This window comes from Gopherus flavomarginatus (genome assembly GCF_025201925.1).
Source record: "Gopherus flavomarginatus isolate rGopFla2 chromosome 13 unlocalized genomic scaffold, rGopFla2.mat.asm SUPER_13_unloc_1, whole genome shotgun sequence".
NCBI lineage: Eukaryota > Metazoa > Chordata > Testudines > Testudinidae > Gopherus > Gopherus flavomarginatus.
This window is the reverse complement of record NW_026114609.1, coordinates 1,911,333-1,934,539: the sequence shown is the minus strand read 5'-3', so window position 1 is coordinate 1,934,539 and position 23,207 is coordinate 1,911,333. Positions and strand designations below refer to the sequence as shown.

The 23,207-nt window shown below is 47.6% G+C and overlaps 1 protein-coding gene and 1 non-coding gene across 2 annotated transcripts in view; both read right to left on the bottom strand.

Moving 5' to 3' along the window:
* Positions 1–948: 948 nt before the first annotated feature.
* LOC127040993 (zinc finger protein 436-like) overlaps positions 949–23,207 on the bottom strand; it is a 563,752-nt gene continuing 541,493 nt past the window's right edge. The window contains exon 10 of the transcript XR_007771558.1: positions 949–1,072. The gene's annotated coding sequence lies outside the window, so the exon portion shown is untranslated. The remainder of the gene's footprint in view (positions 1,073–23,207) is intronic.
* On the bottom strand, positions 7,522–7,594 carry TRNAK-UUU (transfer RNA lysine (anticodon UUU)). Its single transcript has one exon. It is a non-coding gene; the product is annotated as a tRNA-Lys (tRNA).

The following is a 23,207-nucleotide window of genomic DNA, read 5'->3' as shown; positions in this document are numbered from 1 at the left end:
CTAAAGTGTCTCCCTGCCCACACTGTCTCCATCCCTCCGTGCCACTCCCAGAAATGGCCAGCATGTCCCGGCATCCCCTGGGGTGGGGGGAGTGTCTCCATTCACTACCCCTGCCCTGAGTACCAACTCCGCAGCTCCCATTGGCCAGGAACTGCAGCCAATGGGAGCTCTCGGGGTGGTGCCTGCATGCAGCAGCGCATGGAGACCCCCTGGCATGGCTCACCCAGGAGCTACTGACACAGGGTTGTGTGTACTGGTCACTTTGGGAGCTGCACTGCCCGGGGTAAGCGCCACCCCTCCTGCACCCCAACAGCCTCCCCCAGTGCAGAGCCAGCACCTCACACCCAAATTTCCTCCCATAGCTTTGCTTGCCTTCCTCTCACCCAGAACCATCCTTCTTCTTCTGGGATACAAGTAGCCATCCCTGGGAAGCCAAGAGGCAGGCACAGGATTCTACCTCCCAGTAGCCAACTGCACCACCCCAGGCTTTGCAGAACGAATGGTGGCACTCTACCAACCCCACTTAGCAGCACTGAGGTGCTTAGCTTCTGCCCTGCCTTCCTCAGCTCGACTTTCCTCTTTTGCCCCATTCCTGCCTCACTCCCTCCTTTGGCAAGTCATACAAAGGAAGCCAGCAGGAAGAGCCGGCCTCCATAGGCCAATTTCCAAGGGCAGAGGAAGCCAAGCCACAAGGCTTCAAAAGGTGACTGGCCAAGATCCTCTAGCTTTCCCCTGCTGATGCCAAGGCTCTTTCCTCAGCTCATTTCACCACCCCTTGCCATGCAGGGGTTAGGGTTATGCAGGTGTTACCCAAAATTGGGCCAGCTAGTAAGCGTAGGGGTCATTATTATACTGATAGCTAAGCTCAAAATAAGCGGGGGAGCAGGGGTCACATTCGCACTCGCATACTCATGCTCGCAGGACAGGCACAGCACTGGAGATGTCAGGATTCTGCAAGGTAAGTGTCTCACAGCGCAGCTGTGGACGGTGCGATGAAGGTAAGTCTTCCTGAGGCACAATGAAATACAACACAGAGAACCACTGGCCAGGCGGTCCGGGCAAAGGGCATTCACTGGAGGTACAAGCTTGTGAGTGCTCTCCTGAGCACATGGCCTCTTCCCCTTTTAAGGGCCTGCACCTAATGGCCTGTGACTAGAGATGACATGTCTGCATCTGGTTGGTCACACTCCACCTAGGGCAATGTCCATGCTCTGGGTGTGTGAGTGCTGCCTAATTAGAGTCCCAGACACCTTGTCTACCTGGGAGCTCTTCTGCTCTTCAACCAGAACATTCATCCTACAAGTAGTCCAGGAGGGAGCGGGAGGGGAAAAGCCACTTCACAGGCATTCAGAGAGGGAGAGGAGACAAAAGTGGGAACGGGGGAAGTATAACAGACCTTTTGAGCATAGAAATCACTGCTGCTCCTACAACAGCAGGGACAGGCCAGTAGGAGCTGGAAAAATTAAGCCCTCATGTTTCTGCCTGGTTTCAGGCCAGGGACTTTTTGTGTGTTAGACAAATGTGATAACCACTACACTACAGAAACTCTGTTGCAGTGTTCTGCCCCTCCCTTCATAAGAACGGCCATACTGGGTCAGACCAAAGGTCCATCCAACCCCGCATCGTATCTGCCAACAGTGGTCAATATCAGGTCCCCAGAGGGACTGAACCTAACAGGTAATGATCAAGTGATCTCTCTCCTGCCATCCAACTCCACCCTCTGAAAAACAGAGGCTAGGGATCCCACTCCTTATCCATCTTGGCTAATAGCCATTCATGGACTTAACCTCCATTAATTTATCTGAAAAAAGAAAGAGGAGTACTTGTGGCACCTTAGAGACTAACAAATTAATTTGAGCATAAGCTTTCGTAGTCTAAAACCCACTTCATTGGATGCATGCACTGGAAAATACAGCAGGAAGATATAGATATAGAGAAGATATAGATATACACACACATACATAGAGAACATGAAAAAATGGGTGTTGCCATACACACTATAATGAGAGTGAGCAGTTAAGGTGAGCTATTATCAGCAGGAGAAAAAACCTTTTCTAGTGATAATCAGGATGGCCCATTTCCAACAGTTGACAAGAAGGTGTGAGTAACAGTAGGGGGACAAATAAACATGGGGAAATAGTTTGACTTTGTGTAATGACCCATCCACTCCCAGTCTTTACTCTAGCCTAATTTAATGGTGTCCAGTTTGCAAATTAATTCCAATTCAGTAGTCTCTCATTGGAGTCTGTTTTTGAAGGTTATTTGTTGTAATACTGCGACTTTAAAGTCTATCATCGAGTGACCAGGGAGATTGAAGTGTTCTCCGACTGATTTCTGAATGTTATAATTCTTGACATGTTATTTTTGTCCGTTTATTATTATACGTAGAGACTGTCTGGTTTGGCCAATGTACATGGCAGAGGAGCATTGCTGGCACATAATAGCATATATCACGTTCGTAGATATGCAGGTGAATGAGCCTCTGATAGTGTGGCTGATGTGACTAGGTCCTATAATGGCATACTCTGAATAGATATGTGGACAGAGTTGTCAACAGGCTTTGTTGCAAGGATAGGTTCGTGGGTTAGTGTTTTTGTTGTGTGGTTGCTGGTAAGTATTTGCTTCAGGTTGGGGGGCTCTCTTAAGCAAGGACTGGCCTGTCTCCCAAGATCTGTGAGAGTGAGGGATCGTCCTTCAGGATAGCTTGTAGATCCTTGATGATGTGCTGGAGAGGTTTTAGTTGGGGGCTGAAGGTGACTGCTAGTGGCGTTCTGTTACTTTCTTTGTTGGGCCTGTCCTCTAGTAGGTGACTTCTGGGTACTCTTCTGGCTCTGTCAATCTGTTTCTTTACTTCAGCAGGTGGGTATTGTAGTTGTAAGAACACTTGATAGAGATCTTGTAGGGGTTTGTCTTTGTTTGATGGGTTGGAGAAAATGCGGTTCTATCTTAGAGCTTGGCTGTAGACAATGGATCATGTGGTGTGTCCTGGATGGAAGCTGGAGGCATGTAGGTAAGTATAGAGGTCAGTAGGTTTCCAGTACAGGGTGGTGTTTATGTGACCATCGTTTATTAGCACTTTAGTGTCCAAGAAGTGGCTCTCTTGTGTGGACTGGTCCAGGCTGAGGTTGTTGAAATCATGGTGGAATTCCTGAAGGGCTTCTTTTTCATCGGTCCAGATGATGAAGATGTCATCAGTGTACCGCAAGTAGAGTAGGGGCATTAGGGGATGAGAGCTGAGGAAGCGTTGTTCTAAGTCAGCCATAAAAATTTTCGCATACTCTGGGGCCATGTGAGTACCCATAGCAGTGCCGCTGACTTGAAGGTATACGTTGTCCCCAAATGTGAAATAGTTGTGAGTGAGGACAAAGTCACAAAGTTAGGCCACCAAGTTTGCCGTGACATTATTGGGGATACTGTTCCTGATGGCTTGTAATCCATCTTTGTGTGGAACGTTGGTGTAGGAAGCTTCTGTCTCCATAGTGGCCAAGATGGTGTTTTCTGGAAGATCACCAATGGCCTGTAGTTTCCTCAGGAAGTCAGTGGTGTCTCAAAGATAGCTAGGAGTGCTGGTAGCATAGGGCCTGAGGAGGGAGTCTACATAGCCAAACAATCCTGCTGTCAGGGTGCCAATGCGTGAGATGATGGGGCATCCAGGATTTCCAGGTTTATGGGTCTTGGATAGACATTAGAATACCCCTGATGGAGTTCTAAGGGTGTGTCTGTGCAGATTTGTTCTTGTGCTTTTTCAATGAGTTTCTTGAGCAGATGGTGTCATTTCTTTTGGTAACTCTCAGTGGGGTCAGAGGGTAATGGCTTGTAGAATGTGGAGTTAGAGAGCTGCCTAGCAGCCTCTTGTTCATATTCCGACCTAGTCATGATGACGACAGCACCTCCTTTGTCAGTCTTTTTTATTATGATGTCACAGTTGTTGCTCAAAGAAATTTGTTAGTCTCTAAGGTGCCACAAGTACTCCTCGGTCTTTTTGTTGATACAGACTAACATGGCCTCCATTCTGAAACCTATTAATTTATCTAGTTCTCTTTTAAACCCTGTTATAGTCCTAGCCTTCACAAGCTCCTCAGGCAAGGAGTTCCACATGTTGGCTGTGTCTGTGTGATGAAGGAGAGGACCAGAGCCAGAATGATGAAGAATTTCCTTGCATTTGTTTTAATCTTACTGCCTACTAATTTCCTTTGGTGGCCTCTAGGTCTTATATTATGGGATCTAGTAAATAACTTTTCCTTATTCACTTTCTCCACACCACTCATGATTTTATATACCTTTATCATATCCCCTCTTAGTCTTCTCTTTTCCAAACTGAAAAGTTCTAGTCTTTTTAATCTCTCCTCATATGGGACCCATTCCAAACCCCTAATCATTTTAGATGCTCTTCTCTGAACCTTTTCTAATGCCACTAAATCTTTTTTGAAATGAGGAGACCACATCTGTACGCAGTATTCATTTTTATATGGATTTATATAAAGGCAGTAAGATATTCACTATCTTAGCCTCCTTTTTTTAATGATTCCTAACATCCTGTTTGCTTTTTTGACTGCTGCTGCATAATGCGTGGTCGTCTTCAGAGAACTATCCATGATGACTCCAAGATCTCTTTCCTGATTAGCTGTAGCTAAATTAGCCCCCATCATATTGTATGTATAGTTGGGGGTATTTTTTCCAATGTGCATTACTTTACATTTATCCACATTAAATTTCATTTGCCATTTTGTTGCCCAGTCACAGTTTTGTGAGACCTCTCTGAAGTTCTTCACTGTCTGCTTTGGTCTTAACTATCTTGAGCAGTTTAGTATCATCTGCAAATTTTGACACCTCCCTGTTTACCCCTTTCTCCAGATCATTTATGAATAAGTTGAATAGGATTGGTCCTAGGAGTAACCATTGGGGAACACCACTAGTTACCCCTCTCCATTCTGAACACACCAATGGGCGAACCTGGAGAGAGAGGTGGCAGCCCTTCGATGGGTCAGCTGGTAGAGCAAAGGACTGGAGCCGGCACTCAGGAAGTCATCCTGATGTCGCCCTTTTGACTCTGGCTTGAAGGAGAGCTTCTTTTTCTTCTCCTTGCTGACAAAGAGCACGAGAAGAAAGAAAGGTCAGTTGGGCAAACTTGGTGCACAAGTGCATGCTGTATTTTCTTGCTTGGGAGCCTGAAATGAGGGACTCGTGGTGGGTCAAGGCACTGCTGTGCTTCCAGAGAAAAGCGCACTGCTGCACACAAAGAGCATGCCAAAGCATAGGAGTGAACCAGGGACCTCTAGATTGCCAGTCTAACACTCTTTCAACTGAGCTAAGTCAGCACCCTAACAGCTCCTTTTGGGCCTGCTGCTTCTCTGTCTGGGATGTTTTTGTCAGCCCTGGCACACAAAAAGGGCATCATTGCTAGCGCCCACGAAGGCAAGATGAACTTTTGTCTGCCCTGCTCAGCTTCACTTGCTCCCTCACCCAATTCCTGCCTTAGATCCTGGGTTACCTGGTGGCTGAAGATGGTCCATTGTCTCAAGCGGTGCCAGAGCCTGACGCAGTGCCTGTGGGCAGCCTTTGCTCTGCACATGCTGGCCGTGCCCATATGCAAATACTTTAAAGCGCCTGTCAGTAAGTTCTGGGGACAGTTGCTCACCTTCAGAGGAAGCTCCCTAAAATTGGCCTATCACACCCAGTGGTACATTGACCTCTGTTCAGATTGAGCCAAAGGGGGCGGGGGGGCTCACTGCTGTGGCTGCCGCTGCTGTGAGGGCAGCCACTGTTGCGGATGAAGCCATCCTGCAAGCACCTTCCACCAAGCCACCCACTGAAAATCCTGTAGGGTGTAAGGTGGGAATAGAAGAACACTTGGGGGGGGGGCTTCCTAACCTCTCAATCAGCAGATAAGTATGCCCAGTGGTCTGTGATGGGATGTTAGATGGGTTGGGATCTGAGTTACTATAGAGAATTCTTTCCTGGGTCCTGGCTGGTGACTCTTGCCCACTTACTCAGGGTTTAGCTGATCGCCATATTTGGGGTCAGGAAGGAATTTTCCTCCAGGTCAGGCTGGCAGAGGCCCTGGAGGTTTTTCGTCTTCCTCTGCAGCATAGGGCATGGGTCACTTGCTGGAGGATTCTCTGCAGCTTGAGGTCTTCAAACCACAATTTGAGGACTTCAATAACTCAGACACAGGTTAGGGGTTTGTTATAGACATGGATGGGTGAGATTCTGTGGCCTGCATTGTGCAGGAGGTCAGACTAGATGATCATAATGGTCCCTTCTGACCTTAAAGTCTATGAGTCTATGAGTCTACTCCTCCCACTTCTGCCACTATCAGACATCCCATACCCGGTGCTGCATCCAGTGGGGTCAAAAAAAATACGGCCATATCGGAAGAGTCAGCTGGGTTCTTTGCGGTTGCCCCAAAATTTATCTCGGGCCTGAACTGCCCTCCAGCTCAGCCACCACTGAAAATTGAAAAAACAAAAAAGTAGAGCCGTACAAGCCCACCAGACCCAACCCCCCTTCTAATATGGCAGAAAAGCCACACTTCTCCTGACTAGATAGGGACATCCTATTGCTCCACAAGAGGTGGAAGGCCATCGTGTTCGGTCTCAGCAGCACTCGTGGAGCAGGGGGAAAACACATGGCTGAGGAAATTCCCCACAGATGGGTCTTGAGCACCACAACTTTGTAGGAAATGACACAATCCACTTATGTCACTGGCCAAACCATTCCTCACAGGCCTGCAACCATTTCTCCCACTTCGCGTTCCCCACTACGTCCCCAGCCGAACGCTAGAAGGCCCAGCCATTAACCTGCCCATTCTTGCAGCCCTCCTCTTCCACCCTGACTGATAGGAAGAAGTATTGAGCCTCCCTCCCTTAGGCCCTTCAGCATTCCTGGGGACACCAACACCGCACAAGTGACTTTGGGCCAGTAGGTCAACCAGTAGGGCTGCCTCCTAGGCCAGGCTGCAGCCCAGCTTCAGGACTCAGAGGAAATGCAGCTCGCATCCCTACCTACAGGACCCCAGGCACGGCCAGGCTTCTGGATCAAACATCCCCTCTTGTGCTCAAGTCACAATAGCTAGTGGGGAAAAGATAAGCTTTCATGGCCTTTCAGAAAGCATGATAGAGACTTGGAAGACCCAGCAGGGTTTGTGGCACAGGAATTGTCCTCAGATCCCACTGAGACTTCAAGTCAGATTGCAGGATTCAAAGTCCTGAGTGCTGGCCCTTACACCATGGGACCAGTAGGGAACACCCAGACCTCTGCTGAGTTCTGATGAGGATGACCCTGTGCGGGTAGCACTGCATTTACTCACCAAGTTGTCACGCAGCAGTTTGCTGCAGCTCCCAGAGGCCTTTCTTAATCCAGACTGAGAGACCAGTGGGCATGTGAGGAAGTGGCCCCTTCAGTCCCAGGCAGTACACAGACCTTCCTAGGAAAGGCCAATTCCTGGGGAAAAAAAAGGTGTTGTCAAGTAACATCCTGGAGAGATGCCTTCTTTCATTTTGATGGGAATGGTTCCCTTTTCACCTGGCCAGGGACTTGAACCCTGGACCCTCAGATTAAAAGTCTGATGCTCTACCAACTGAGCTAGCCAGGCTCACATGCAAAAGAAACAAATTTAGTGCACAAGAGAAACTAGTCATGAAAATGAAGACAAGAAACAATACAGAAAACCTGCTATTCTCGCTCTCTTAGCAGTCCTAGCCCCAGCCTGCTCCTCCATCTGGCACCCTGAGGCCTAATTCGTTTTTTAGTTAAATATCAAATCCAGGAGAAAACACAATTATACAAAGCAAAACGAAATCACAAACAGAAATGTCATTGGAAATACAAAAATAAAAAAAAGTGAAATGAAATCCCCCTCACTTTATTGTGTCGGGGCCATTCCTGTATCGAGAGCACCCGCTAAGGTCCCTGTGTGCTTACGAGAAACCTGGAGCAACTCATAGCACAGCCTGAACATGAAACTCAACTGCTCCCAGGTGCCGCAGTAAAACCCTTTCCCTGATGTGACGTTGAACTCCATAGGATTTTATGAAAATATGCTAATAAGTGTGAATATAAAGTAACTGAAATATGCTTCATGCAAAAGGTCTCTTGTAAGGTATCATTACAAAGCTTATAATCTACTGTGTGTGTTCATCCTATTTGTATGAATCGATCATTCTTGGATCTGAAACTAGAAATATGAACTATAACTCTGAGGTCCTGTTGTAATGATGCAAAGTGTGGGCCATTAATAGTGGTTTGGACTCTTGATGGCTCCCATTAACCAGGACAATAGACTGCAGATGGCTCTGTCCTGCACCATCTGGGAGTCAGGCCAGAAAGAATGAAGGCTTAGAGTCTCACAGGACATGTGACCATGTCACTTGGTACAGGAATCCATCTTAAACCTGGGGCTCTTCCCCAGGAGACAGACAAAATATTCCTGCCTTGTACCAAAGCTGTATAAGGGGGTGGAACAGAAGAAAGGTGGCTGCAGTCATGAGAAATCCCCTAGCTACCACCTGAGCTGGAACAAGGACTATACCAGGTGAAAAGATTGGGCCCAGACAAGAAATAAGTCTAGTCTGTGAAAGAAGCTTAATGGAAGATCTCTGAGGGTGAGATTTGATCTGTATTGGGTTTCATGCTGTATTAGGCTTGGATTTGCATGTTTTTGTTTTATTTTGCTCTATGGAGAATACAAGATCCATAGAGAAGGAAAAGTTAATGCCTTAGAAAAATCTGTGTGTGTGTTAGATGGGTGGGAGGGTGTCTATAAACCACTCTCCTCTAGTTTCTTTTCTCTGATCTCCTGTAGAAAATCTGAACTAGGGAGTGAAACTCCTTGCTTCCTCTGAGGCATAAACACAGGACTTTCAGATTATGAGACTGATGTGCTGCCAATTGCACTAAAAAGACTTGGAAAAGCTTTGTGCTCAGTGCATATAGGACCCTGCTACAGCAGTAACTGGGGCAGGGAAGGAGCCAGAGATGTGCTGAAAGAAGAAGGGAGCTCTGGTGACCAGAGACTTTTCCTGGCAGCTTTCACAGCAGCAAAGAAATCAATTCATGCTGCTAGTGGACAATCTACTGGAACTAATGGCAGCACAGGGGGGATGTTTCCAAGCTGTGCACCTACTTCCACATTTTAGAACTTACTCTCCTTTTCCTAGTAGGGCACTTTCCATGTGAATTAAGCAAAGCAAGTTGGGGTAACTACACAAGGAATAGAAAGCAGGGCTCTAGCTAAGGGTTAAATTCATAACCCCAGCAGTATCCCCCTCTGCACTAACCAGTTGCACCAGTGCGGGTGCTTCTTAGACAAAGTTGGGAAGCAGGCAGTTATCAGTCTCTGTGGGTTATACCTTTGCCTGGCGATTGTAAAGCTGATGCATCAAACCTAACTCAAGATGCGGCTTTTCAGCCATGAGACTCCAGTACATTTTAACTGGAAGAAAATCTCCTCTATTCTGGTTTAGCCCCATATGACTCCTTCTGCCTGTCTTCTCCCCTGTGCCTCCAGTCTCTTTCCTTCCCCACTGGGACCATGCAGAGAGGAGCCCCACTCAGTCTCTGTCACAGAGTCTGTATCCCATAAAAGGAGAGAGGGGTCACTCTAAAACACTGATAATGGGGAGCGGAGGGGTGTCTGTGATTAGGGGGAGAAAGGATGGAGAATTAACAGTTGGGCCCAGAGATACTCCCCCATATTGGGGAGATCCCCTGCTGCCCCCCATCAGTCAGTTGTGGAAAGAACAATTTGGGATTGCTTGGGGAAGCCACCTTTAAAAACACAAGTGAAACATGGTAGTTGTATTTTAATACTACCAAAGCCTCCTCAAACCCAGAGTCACGATCACTGGAATGATTTTCCCTTGATATTTTACTGGCCGCAGACACAAAGTGAGTCAAATTACAGTTTCTGTTTGGAGTCAGTGCACACACATGAATCCGGAAGCTTTTAATTCCTTAGGTTCTGCTGCCATTTCATTTCTCTCCTGTTCCAAGATTTATTGTTGTGCAAAGCAATGTTAGGCCCTTGGGAGTGTTCCCTCTGGTCCCGCCTGCTGCCCCTGAGCAATTTAAAAGGGCCCGGGGATCCCTGCCACCACCGCGAGCAACACAAGGGAACTAAGGCGGCATCCTGCCCACCCTTGCTCCATGTGGCACACCACTCCCGGAAGTGGCTGGTACGTCCCTGGGGCCCCTGGGGTTGGGGGGTCTCCACATGCTGCCCCCACCCCAAGTGCCAACTCTGTCAACTGTGGCAATGGGAGCTGCAAGGGTGGAGTCTGTGGGCAGCCATGCTCAGAGATGCCCCCAGCCCTCCTCCGTAGGACTCCTGCAGGTTGCAGGGTGCAGGTTGCTTTTGGGAGATGTCCAAGGTAAATGCTGCATCCTTCATCCTCTCCTGCACCCCCAACCCCAACCCAGACCCCAAACCCACACTCAAACTCTATCCAAGAGTCTTAGGCAGGTGTGTGTGGGGGGGTTGGGCAGGACTTGGTCCCATTCTGGGCACCACCATACAAACCTGCCGCCCTGTCCATCCCAACCTTCTGCTGATGCACCTCAGCCCACACCCGTGCAGGGTTTGAAGCTTCCATTGCTTAAATTCCAGGACACTGAGGGATTTCAGCTCCACTTTGCCCAGAGGGAACCTTCACCCCACTAACAACCAGGTTCTTGTCCATGGGATCACTGTTAGGGGGGCTGGGTCCGTCAGTGTCTTTTCTCTCTCTACGACAGGCCAGGGTGCAATAACTGGGGCATCTGAGCACCCAGGACCTTCTGTGGGACTGCTATTCCCCTTCCCCTTCTGTGGTCTCATCTGTCATTGATTCCAGCCTTTTTTCTATCCATTGTCAGCACCATCCCAAGCAAGCTGCACTCACCTCAAAAAGACATAAAGTCCTGTGGCACCTTATAGACTAACAGACGTATTGGAGCATAAGCTTTTGTGGGTGAATACCTGCTTCGTCGGATGAACGTGGCGGAAATTTGCAGGAGCAGGTATAAATATGCAGGTAAGAATCAGTGTAGAGATAAGGAGGTTAGTTCAATCAGGGAGGATAAGGCCCTCTTCTAGCAGCTGAGGTGTGAAAGCCAAGGGAGGAGAAATTGCTTTTGTAGTTGGCTAGCCAGTCACAGAATTCCCACTACATTAATCCGATGAAGTGGGGATTCACCCCTCAAAGCTTATGCTCCTGTACATCTGTTAGTCTATAAGGTGCCACAGGTCTCTCACTTTTTACTAATCCTGGTTAATGCAGCTACCCCTGTGATATGTGGTTTGAGCATTGGCCTCCGAAACCCAGGGTTGTGAGTTCAATCTTTGAGGGGGTCACTTAGGGATCTGGGGCAAAAATTGGTCCTGCCTAGTAAAGGCAGGGGGCTGGACTCAATGACCTTTCAAGGTCCCTTCCAGTTCTAGGAGATTGGTATATCTCCTATTATTATTACTCAAAAAGACAGTGTCTCCTGCTGGGTGTACATCACTGACCTCTCTCCTTTCCGAGCACTGACTGCCCCTCTGTTTCCTTGCCTCTCAGTCTGAGCAGATGGGACCTTTCCCTCCAGTGCTGGAGGATTCGCCCTTCTCATCTACCCTTGTCTCAAGCAGCACAGCAGGTGGGAATCTTAAATGTACCAAGGTGACTTAGGAGCAGACCCCCCCCCAGACCTTCCATGCAATTGGCACTTGCCTCTCACTGAGCAGGACTGAAACTGATGCAGGGCGACTGGTAATCTATGATCTCCTCTGGGCATGAGCAAAGAGCAGGGTGAAAAAATGAGCATGGAAATGCTGGGTATTGAACCCAAAACCTCACACATGCAAAGCTTGTGCTCTACCACAGAGCTACATCCCCTGGTATGCTGTGCTTCCTATGGGTTACACTCAGAGCCCTCCTTTTCTCACTGCAGCCAGTGACCTATAAGCTTCCTAAGAAGCCCATTCCCCTCTCTGAGAGCCAGGCCTGCTCTCTTAGAGTTTATTTGTTCATAGGGGTCGCTTTTCAGCAGGGCATGATTCTATGTGTGGGGCAGAGAGAGTTTGTGCCCTGGATTCAGGGGGCAGAGATACACTCAGCCTTCTCCCCTGCATTGGGTGGTGGGGGTGCTGCAATCTCCTGATGCAAGGTCATTGTGGGGTATGCTGTGAGCAGCTCAACACCTCCCCCTGGTGGCAGAAGTCGGGTGGGGAGCTCTAGGTGTTTCCACCTGCCTGTGAAGTCCAGCTTTCCCCAGGACATTCACTGATGTGCAATTGAGTCACTGTTTCCATGGCTGAACAGGAAAGAATCACTCCCAGTTTCCCTTCTATGTGCAGCAGGATTAGCCTGTGACAATTGTTAATGAGGTGGATCTAGTTGTAGATTGTTATTCATTCCCCACCTTGACAATTCACACAGTCCCTTTCCTACTCAAATCCCCAGCACCTCGGTGATCCTGGTAGCAGGGGTTGGGTCCTGAGACTTTGAGGGTCCTTTTTACCCTCCACCTGGAGTGAACTCAGTTTTTCCCCCATCTCAGACAATCCATGAAATAACAACAGGAGCATAAAGAAAGAGGGGAGGGAACATCTCACTGCCAGGGCTGGATGTGCCAAGGGCCCCAACTCATCCATTGTTTCCATGGAATTTGGCCCCCTGCTTTGCACAAGGGACAGAGAAAGATCTTGCTGTTCCTTTGTCTGTGCAAGGAAAATTGTGCTTCTGCATGAAAGAGAGGAGGGAAATGGCCCCATGATGGGACAATATCCTCAGGATTAAGACCTAAGGACTCAGGCTGAGAACTGATAGAACTCCACTCATCTGGGATTTAACAAATTGTCTTCCATGGAGCAGGGCCAGATCCAGCATTTTTGCCATCCCAAGCGGAAAAAAAAAATAAAAAAAGCTGCAATCAGCGGCAGCTCTACCTCTGCCACTTTTGGCAGTGAGTCTTTCTCTCCAAGAGGGAGTGAGAGGGCCCAACTGCCGCAGAAGCCTCCCCATTCCATTGGCCATCCCTAGTGCCTGGAGCCAGCCCTGCCATGGAGACACTGGGAAGATGGAGGAATCAGGAAAAAACCACAGGCTTGTTTACATTGCAAGTGAAGAATAACTGAAGCTTTTTTGGTTTAAAGTTACTGACTGGGAATCAAACCCAGGCCAGAGCAGTGAAAATGTCAAATCCTAAACACTAGATGACTAAGGTTTTTTTTTTTTTTGCTCACTTATGCTATACTTTCTTAGGCTACTTTCTATCCACTTTCTGACAGTACTCCATTGTCCACTCCCTGAGGGGTTAAGAACAGAGAGTACAGGAACCCCTGTACTCTGGGTCACAACCTCAGCCCAACACAAGCCACTGAAACAAACTCGAATCATGCTTCTTCCAGCAGGATCACAGAAACACACACACAAAAAAAAACATGAGGAACAATGCTCCTCTGCCTTCATTTACCCCATCGCAACCCTCTCAGCAGCCGACTCTTGCAGGAAGGACACTCAGATGATAGGAGCTCTGGCATAGAGACCAAGGGAGGGGTGTTGCTTCCTCTAACTGTGAGCTGATCACAGTCTGACTCCGTGCAACAGGGCTCTGAACTTTGTCACCTTGTGAGTTCTGAGAGCAGAGCTCCCCGGACCCTTCTGCTGAGAGCATGGTGATTGCACAACAGCTGCAAGGCCTTTTTCCTTCTCCTTGGCTTCCCCAGACTTTCCCCACAAATGGTTCTATCAGGTGCTGGAGGGATCTAAGGACCTGCAGGTTTCCCTCACTCATCTCTTAAAGCAAACAGTGATTCTCTTCTCTGACACTTCTGGGTCTGGGCTTCTTTTGAGTTTTTCCCAAGGGGGGGCCTGATTCCCTGTGAAAATGTGTGTGTGGCACCAGCTTGTCTGCCCCCTCTCTGGGAACCAAGCAAATTTTTCAGACTCTCCCCCACTAGATGAGTCCAACAGCACCTCCCCTTGGTGGGAGAATCCTAAATTCTGACCTCCTGCCCTGGTTGCTCTGACCAGCTGATGGCGGCAGCATGTTAAATCAACCCCAGCTCACTGGGCTAGAAAGCAGCATCTAACCAGCCTAGTGACAGCTTTGGTTTGCTCGCTGGAGACATAACAAACCAGGAAAGAAGGCAAATGTCAGGCTACATCTACACTACAGGATAAATTCGAATTAGCTTAAACTGATTTTATAAAACAGATATTATAAAGTCGATTGTGCGCGTCCACACTAGCAACATTGATTCAGTGGTGTGCGTCCATGGTCCGAGGCTAGCGTCGCTTTCTGGAGCAGGGCACCTTCTACACTGCGACTGGGCAGTTGACTGACTTTAAATCTAGTTAGCTCTGTTGGCAGAGCATGATGCTCTTAACCCCAGCATCATAAATTCAAGCCCCATGGTGGGTGGTCGCAACAAACCTTAGGTGTCACTCTTCTGCTAATACTCACAGATCAAAATGAAACAAACTCTCTGTTCTCTTCGGCAGGTCATGTTTCTTCCTCTCTCTGAGCTTCAGTAAAACATGAAGAGAGATCAAACTGACATTTGCATCCTATGTTAAGAGGGTATTTTCTCCTCTTCCATTGTACTCTAGGCAAGAAGAGAGGATAGTAACCATTTAATGGATGATTGCAGAGGGAAAAGTTTGGTCTTTATAAATAGGACAATGATCAATTGGTCTCCATGTCCACTGATGGTAGGACAAGAAGTAATGGGCTTAATCTGCAGCCAGGGAGATTCACGTTAGATATGGGGAACAGCTTTCTAACTCTGAAGGTAGTTAAGCTCTAGGCTCCCAAAGGTGTCTGTGGAGTCTCTGTCCTTGGAGGTTTTTAAGAAGAGGTTGAACAAACCTCTGTCAAGGATACTCTGTATATACTTGGTCCCATAGACAACTGGCTCTGGTTCCCTCCTTCTGCTCCCTGCCTGGGCCGACTGCTGTGGGCACTTGACCACACATGGCCCCCGATGCATCGTCTCTGCTTGGCCCTGCCTCAGCAGAGAGGGCTGGATTTCATGACCTCTCCAGGGCCCTTGCAGCCGTACAGCTCTATAATTCGATGCTATCGCAAAACAGTATAAACAACAAAAGTGGGAACACCCCAATCTAACATCTAACAATTCAGCATGAACTGACATTCCACAGCACAAAGTGACAACACGTAGGAGTGCAAAGCCCGACAATTCAGCACCATGCAAATGAACGCCCCATGGGGCAAAATGACACACTGCAAAAGAGCTCAGCTCAAACCAGTGCAACACAAGCCAGTGCAAAAACCATACAACACTAAACAATGCATCAGAGTGCAAAGTGACACTGTGCAAAACAACTCAGCGTGGAACAACGACACAGCACAAACCCACACAACAGAATCATATAGAAAGGTAGGGCAGGGAGGGACTCTGAGAGTCAGGACCAAGTCTCCCTAGGCCACCCCGACAGGTGTTTGAAGAACAGGGAAACAAAGGGCACCACGAACCTATGTTTTTCGGATGAGTCAAGAAAAGGGAGTAGCATTGTCCCCCTCGGGTAGCCCCTGTTCAATTCCAGGTCAGAAAGCAAAACTCTTCTGCAAGAATATCCAAAAAATGTTGTGTTTCACTTCACTTCATAAGTACAGTTGTGTGGCAATTAGGTGATGACCCTAAAGTTTCATAAAAGTGTGGGAAATACGGATGTATTTGAGAAAATGGCTTGGAATGAAGGAAGACAAAAAATTGATGGGTCGAGAGAACAGGCCCTGTTTCCCCCTGGTTTGGAGCTTCTCTCACAGCTACTGGAATAGAAAAGCTAAGCAAATGGTGTTCTATTGTTCCAAAGGAGATTGAAGTGAGGCCATTATCTCCCGATAGAATTAAATGGTAATATCAGGAGTGGGATTTGAAACCATGTCACTATGCAGAGATCAGAACACCCAAGGGATAGGAAAAAAGAGTCTTAAAACTAGCACTTTAGACCAATCCAGCAGCCTAATGCTACAAAGAATATGACTTATCAACCCTAGTTTTCATTAATATTTGATTAATTCTTTAGGAAGCTCGAGATGGCACATCTCTTTCAACTCCTAGAGACCTTCCACAGCACAGCTGATTTTTAGACACACTCACCCTCACCTAAAGTTACATGTTTCCTGGAGCTCCATGAGTTCTGCGGTGTTGTAATCTCCCTGCTCGCGTTTTAAGTGAACAAAAGATGGGTGCTGGCATTCTGAGAGAGTAATGGTGAACCTCAAAATCCTGCCCTGGGGGCCAGACAGTTAAGCAAGCAGCACCCAGAACCTCTACTATGATAGCATCCTGTCTGGGAATAATTCACTTACCAATAGCTGAGGTGTGAAATCCTCATTTCTTTGTTGTTCTATCACTGTAGTCCCCACTTTCCTATTGCTTGTCTGTATAATCTCTGTCTGGTTCTGTGACTATTTCTGTCTGCTGTATAATTAATGTGTTGGGTGTAAACCAATTAAGGTGGTGGGGTATAATTGGTTAGATAATCATGTTACACTATGTTAGGATTGGTTAGTTAAATTTATGTAAAATGATTGGTTAGGGTATAGCTAAGCAGAACTCAAGTTTACTATATAGTCTGCAGTCAGTTAGGAAGTAAGAGGGGGAATGGGAATTGGGGTAGGGGAATTAGAATTATGTTTTGCTAAGGGGGGGAAATAGGAACAGGGAATAGGAACAGGGACACAGGCAAGCCTCTGTGGTGTCAGAGCTGGGAAGGGGGATACTGAGGAAGGAAACTGGAATCATTGCTTGCTGGAAGTTTACCCCAATAAACATTGAATTGTTTGCACCTTTGAACTTCGTGCATTGCTGCTCTCTGGTCACGTGAGAAGGACCAGGGAATGGGAAGGTGATGGGATAAACCCTGTAACAAGTACGTCTTTCAGAGTGTGAAACCCCCCAGAACCAGTATAATTAAGCTGACCTAAACCATAGTTAGATAGTTCTAAACAAAAGGAAAGAATGTTTTGTCAATGTAGCTATTACAGGGATGGAAAACCCCTCCAGTCACTGTAGCAACTGTCTACTCTGCAGTGCTAGAGCAGCGTCACAGCAGCATTTTAAGTGCAGACAGCCTCAGAGTGAGACCAGATCTGTCTCCAGCATTAAGACAACAGTACTGACAACACACTAATGACAAAATAGTTAGCAGGATTCAAACCTGCATGGGAAGGCCCCAATTGATTTCTAGTCCATCACCTTAACCACTCGGCCACAACTACTTGATGTATAGCTGCTGCCCTATATAATAATTCTGTTCTCACAGAATTGTCACTTCAAATGGCTCAGACCAGCTCCCCCAGCACACTCACGGCTGTGCATTGGTGTAAGTGTGTCCATGGTGAACAGCAAGAGTTCCTGCCCATTTCCCTTCCAGCTGGAGCATGATTAGTGTGTTTGTGGCTAACGACATTGCTATAGATTGTTGTTCATTCCCCACACTGTCAATTCAGACAGTCGCTTTCCTATTCGAATCTCCACCATATCATTCCAATAGCCGGGGGCAGGATTTCTCTGGGGCACTGAAATGTTTCAGGGGATTGGTGTGTGAGCTCAGCCTTGCATTCCATCCCTTATGTTTCATGGACTAACAACAGCAGCAGAAAGAAAAAGCCGATCCAATATCTCCCTGGCAGGGATGCAGGTGACCACGTCCCCTCTGTCTGACCATCGCCATTGCAGGAGAGAAGGGTTCACTGGAATCGAATGCCCTGGCTCAGACAAGAGACACAGGGAGGTTTTACTGTGATTGGATCTGTGCAAAGGAAATTGTGCCTCTGTGTGAAATTGAGGAGGGAAATTAAACGTCCACATGGTGGCCCAGTGCCTTAAGGAATGTGGGCGATTGACTCTGGCTGAAAAATGATTTAACAGGAATTTGTATCAATGTATTGCCCTGATTAAAAGCTATGGCTGTAAGGTGCCACTGTTGTTAGTACTTGAACCTGCGTGGAGACACCTGAGTGGGTGTCAAGTCCATTACCTTAATGAGGGGTAGTTGATTATTTTGTCAAGATCCAAATTTCTTGGTCAAGATCTAGTCAATGTCTAGATGACAGAGAAAATAATACACTGATGATAATAAGAAGAATATAGAAATATTTACAGTTGCTATGGGCATAACTATGATGATTGTTTCATGTTTCACTCTTTATATCTGACACCACCATCACCTTTCCCTTTAGCCTTGTAGTTTGCCAAGGGTAAAACTAAACATCTCTTCAGATACAAGGGAGTGTTTGTGTTCATTCCTGTTAGCTACACAGCGGTTTGATGTAGCTGCTTTCAGTCCTCCGGCTCTGCCCTGATAAGTAACATTTCAGGGTGTCACTGAACTGAAGGAGGGAGATCATTTTTTGACAGATTACGCCTCCTCTTAAAGGTGTTTGTCTGGCTGGCAGCCCTGGTTCCCAGGTCTCTCCTGAGGGAAGAAAGTTTCTGTGCAAAATACTAAAACTTTTAACAGAGAGGAGGGAAAGGCGACGACCACATGGTGGGGCCAGTATGTACCACAACATGGTTCTTTTATGTGGGGTGACTCTGAACATTGACTGATCTCCACTCCCTTGGATTTGAAGAGATGTTTAGTTGTGCACTTAGGAACCTATAAGGCTGAAGCAATTTTATGGGTGGTGACACTACGATTGAAGGGTTTTTTAATGTTGTAGAAATTGTTAAAAACACTTAGCTTAAACTGGAACTGCCTGTTATTAAAGGCTGGTTTCCCCACGTCAGTTCCATAAGCTCTCCTAGAAACACCCTGGGTTCTCTCCTGCCTCGGTGGGAACTAGAGGGAATTGTCCCCTGCTGCCCTTGGCTCTAGGCTGATTTTTCTGGGGAGGGGACGTGGAATTGATATGTTTGCTGTTGAGAAGGGAGCCGGGCCAGTTCTCAGGGAACCAGAACTCCCTGCATCTTCCCAGCCCAGCCCAGGCTGCTGCCCCGTCCCAGTCTCTGTTCCTCTGGGAGCCCTCCATGTTTGACTCTAGAGCAGGCTGGGAGCAGCAGCTGAGGCAGAGGATAGCCTGGGCCAGGCAGATAAGGAGTTTAGCAAGCAAAAAATGTAAAACGGCAGTGGAGTATTACCTTGGACTTGATGGCATTTCTCCATTGGTCTGTCTGCCATGGGGCAGGGACAATAACACGTCCTGCTGCATTCGTTATTTCAAGAGGCAGTTTAGGATTTTCTTTCTCACACACAGTGCACAAAGCAGGACTCAACCTTTGGCATAAACTAAACAAGCTGCTCACAGATTCTGAAAGCCACAATGAGCGTTCGGGTGAGAGCTCAGACCTGCCCCTGTCCCAGAGGGAGAGTGTCATCTGTGTGGGGACTGGAGCACTGACCTACCCGCTGCTAACTCCCAAACTTTCAGTAACTCTATTATCAGTGCCTGTGAGTGTTATTTAAACCATAAGAAAAACTACATTGGGCTAGACCAAAGGCCCATCTAGCTCTGAATTCTCTCTTCTGACAGTAGCCAATAGCAGGTGCCCCAACCAGTCAGCAAGGCACCACCAGGAGTTGAACCTAGGATCTCCTGTTTACAAAACAGATGCTTTAGCCAGCTAACCCATGGGTGGCTAAAACACAGTGTTTGCCCACACCTAACTCCCTGCCATCACCACTGGGGCCTGAGAAGCTTTGCTTGTATTTGGATTCTGCAAAGCAGAGGAGCAGGTGACGTTTTCCTTACAAGTTGTTTGTGAGTGAATCTTTGGCCAGGTCTGCACTACAAAGTTGTTTCAGCAGAATTATGTTGCTCAGGTGTGTGAAAAACACACAACACTACCTCAGTTGGCAGCTTGTGGCTGGTGCACACACTGCAATGCCACATCTGGCGACAAAACTGCCCTGTTTTGCTGACAAAATAAAACAACTTCGATGAGAGGTCTAGAGCTTTTTGAAGCAAACTTAAAGTGACAGAGTAGACGCTGCTGTTCATTATATCACCATAACTGGCCTCCTCCAGTATCCCACAATGCCCGCCGTGAACTCGCCTGTCCTGCATTCCTGCTACAGAGCCATGGGCCCTTCCCCTTTCATTGCTCTGGGAAGTTCTGACAGCTGAGCCTGCTGCTATGCTCTGGAAGCCAGGAGCAAATCACTGCCGTGGATGCTGCTCTCTCCCGCACTGCGAACACAGAGCAGGGTGGCGGGAAGTTTGTTACAGTGTGGGAGGCCACTGGCATCCGAACTGTGACACGCCCAGGACATCCCTTCCCTCGAGGAGGCTCTTACCTTCTAAACAGGGACGGCTGTTTTCTAGTAAAATCAGGAAAAGGGAAGGAGAAAACTCGAAAGAAGTTCCTCCTGGTGCTCACATACGTGAACCCAAATACTCTCTCAGTCCTCAAAGAGAGACCTGGAGAAGGAGACTTGCTGAAGCAAAGCCACAGGGGTCTCTGAGGTTTCCTTGGCTCCTCACCCCTGTCCTGCCTGGCTGATGTCAGCATCTTTCTGTGAGGTCATCACCTCCCCACCACCTTTGACCAATAGTCTGAGGTCCAGCAAAAGGCCTTTGTGATGTCACTGCCACACCCCTCCTTGCTGTGCTAATGTCCTGCCCCTGCCCAGGCACTTTGGAGGTTTGAGCTACTCCTTAGGCAGGGTGATGACACTGGGTGATCGGCTGTTTGGGAAAACAAGAGTCTGTCTTTTTGCCAGGGAAAGGAGAAACTTGGCCAGCAGCAGGGGGTGCAGAACATCACCCTAGCGTGGGGGTGACAGCGCCTCTGGGATCCTGAAATCCCAGCACTTTACACACCTTCATGGAGCCTCCCAACCCCCCTGGGCTGTTGGAACTGCGACCTCAACCCAACTGATGAGAAACAGGCCTGGGGAGGGGAAGCTATTGGCTCAGGATCACACCAAGTGTCAGAAGGATGGATGGGACCCAGCAGTCCTTCTTTCCAGGCCCCTTTGCTAACCACTGCTGCACACTCCCTCTCACAGCTGGCAATTACAAGCAGGCCCTCATGGCCGCTCCCCCTGCCTTTGAGAGGGAGTGTGCTCTGCTGGAGTTAATGGAGCAGGGGACTGGGAGTCAAGACTCCTGAGTTTCATTGATGGGGATTTCATACTTTCTCGCTATTTGAAATTTCTGGGAGAATCCCCCAGCCAAAGCTGCTCTGACAGTGCTAAGCAACATCTGACCATTCAAGGGCAAGCGCACTGTCCAGGAAGAGGAGTGTTGGGCTCTGGGGTTTCACTTCATCCCAGTCTAGAGAGAGGGGCCCAGCTATGGAGTTTGGCTCAAGAAGACCAATTCTCCAATTTGTTAAAGGCATTTTGAATTCCAGTCCTGTGCTCCAAAGTGCTTGGTGTCATTTGCAAATTTTAGAAGCATGCTCTCCACTCCATTTTCCAAATCAGTAATGAAAATATTGAATAGTACCAGACCCAGGACTGATCCCTGCCGGACCCACTAGGTACACCCTCTCTGTTGGACAGCCAGACATGGAGAAGGGCTCTTGGAATCTAGGCTTTCAACAGCTCTGCACCCACATCACACTGATTGCATCTACACCACATTTCCCTCGTTTACTTGTGAGAATGTCCTACGGGACTCTGTCAAAAGCCTTAATAACACCGAGCTAGATCCCATCTACTGTTTACCGGCCTCCACTAGGCCCGGAGCCCTGCCAAAGAAGGAAAGAGGATTGGTTTGGAATGATTTGTTCTTGACAAATCCACGCTCACTAATCCTAAGAACCAAAGTATCCTGTAGATGCTACTGACAAACTGATTGTTTAAGAATGTATTCCAGTATCTCTCAAGCTATGGAAGTAAGGCTAGCTAGTCTGTAAGTCTCAGGGGTCTCTTTGTTCCCCTTTCTAAGATAGGTCCTGTCCCGTTCATGGATGGGAAGATGTTCTTTTTCAGGTATCTCAGAGGAGACCTGGGGCACAACACCTGGTTTGTTTAGGCCACAAAAACAGAGGCAGGAACCTCTTCTGTCCTGCTGGCAAGGAACCCCAGGTACCTAAGAGACAGGGACTCACATCCCTGAATGGACTTAACAAAGGCAGTGGTTAAAAAGTTTGGTCCCGACCATTTCTTGTTTCCACAGACTAGACATTTTAGCAAACTTCAGAATTCCTTGGTGCTAAACACCGTGAAACTCCCCTTTCTCCTTCACAGAGGGTTTTAACGCCCCTTATCTCACTCAAGCTCATGACTGCCCAGAGTTTGAGAATTGTCCCTGTTCCCATTGGACAGATGGGGAGGAGCCTGAGATACAGAGAAGGGAAGTGACCTACCCAAGGGCCTACACAGCAAGGCGGTGGCAGAGCCAGAAAGAGAAGCCACCAGTCCTGACTCCTGTTCTAACAAACAGCAACCCCCCCCAGAGGCAGGGATAGAGCCCAGGAATCGAGATGGTGAGGAAATTTCATTGAAACAATTTTTGTCAGAAAATCCCATTCAGACTAAACCAGTTTGTTTCTCAAAATCAAAACAAGTGGGATGAAAGTTCTTTGCAAAAATATTTTCTTGCAAAACAAAAGCATCTCCTGTTTGTCAGAGTGTGTTAAATTGTCTCGTCGCACACAAAGAGGAGACACTTAGATCACAAACATTAGCTAAGATGCTTCAATCTGAGCTAAGTAGTTGATGCTCTTAATAATTTCAAAATAAAAAAATACAAATATAATAGACTATTTCAGCTAGTCTATTATGTCATAATCTGCTCTGAGTAAATGTGATAGGACACCTCATATTATGCACTAGAAGGTGCTAGGACAGCAGGAATTAAAAAGTTGAGGACAATGCCTTATCACCCACAAGGTGAACCTCAACCCGAAAGGTTCAACCAAACCCTATTAGATACGTTAGGGACTTTGCGGCCAGAGCAGAAGGCAACCGGAAGCCAACATGTCACATTTCTGGTGCACGCCTACAACACCACAAAGAACGATGCTACGGGAGTCACCCCATATCTCTTGACGTTTGGGCGAGAAGCAAGATTACCCATATACCTGTGCTTTGGTGTATCAGAGGATGGCGACAGCTATGAAACTCATCAGCAATATGTATCCCGACTACGAGAAAAGCTGCGGGATGCTTATCACTTAGCTATATCTGCAGCCTGGAAGTACACAGACTGCAACAAACATCAACATGATGCTAGGGTGTGTCTGCAAGATGGAAGGCAATACCTTACTTGTGATGGAAACGCTAGACCTGCCGGTCTACAAGATCAAACCTGAAGAGGGT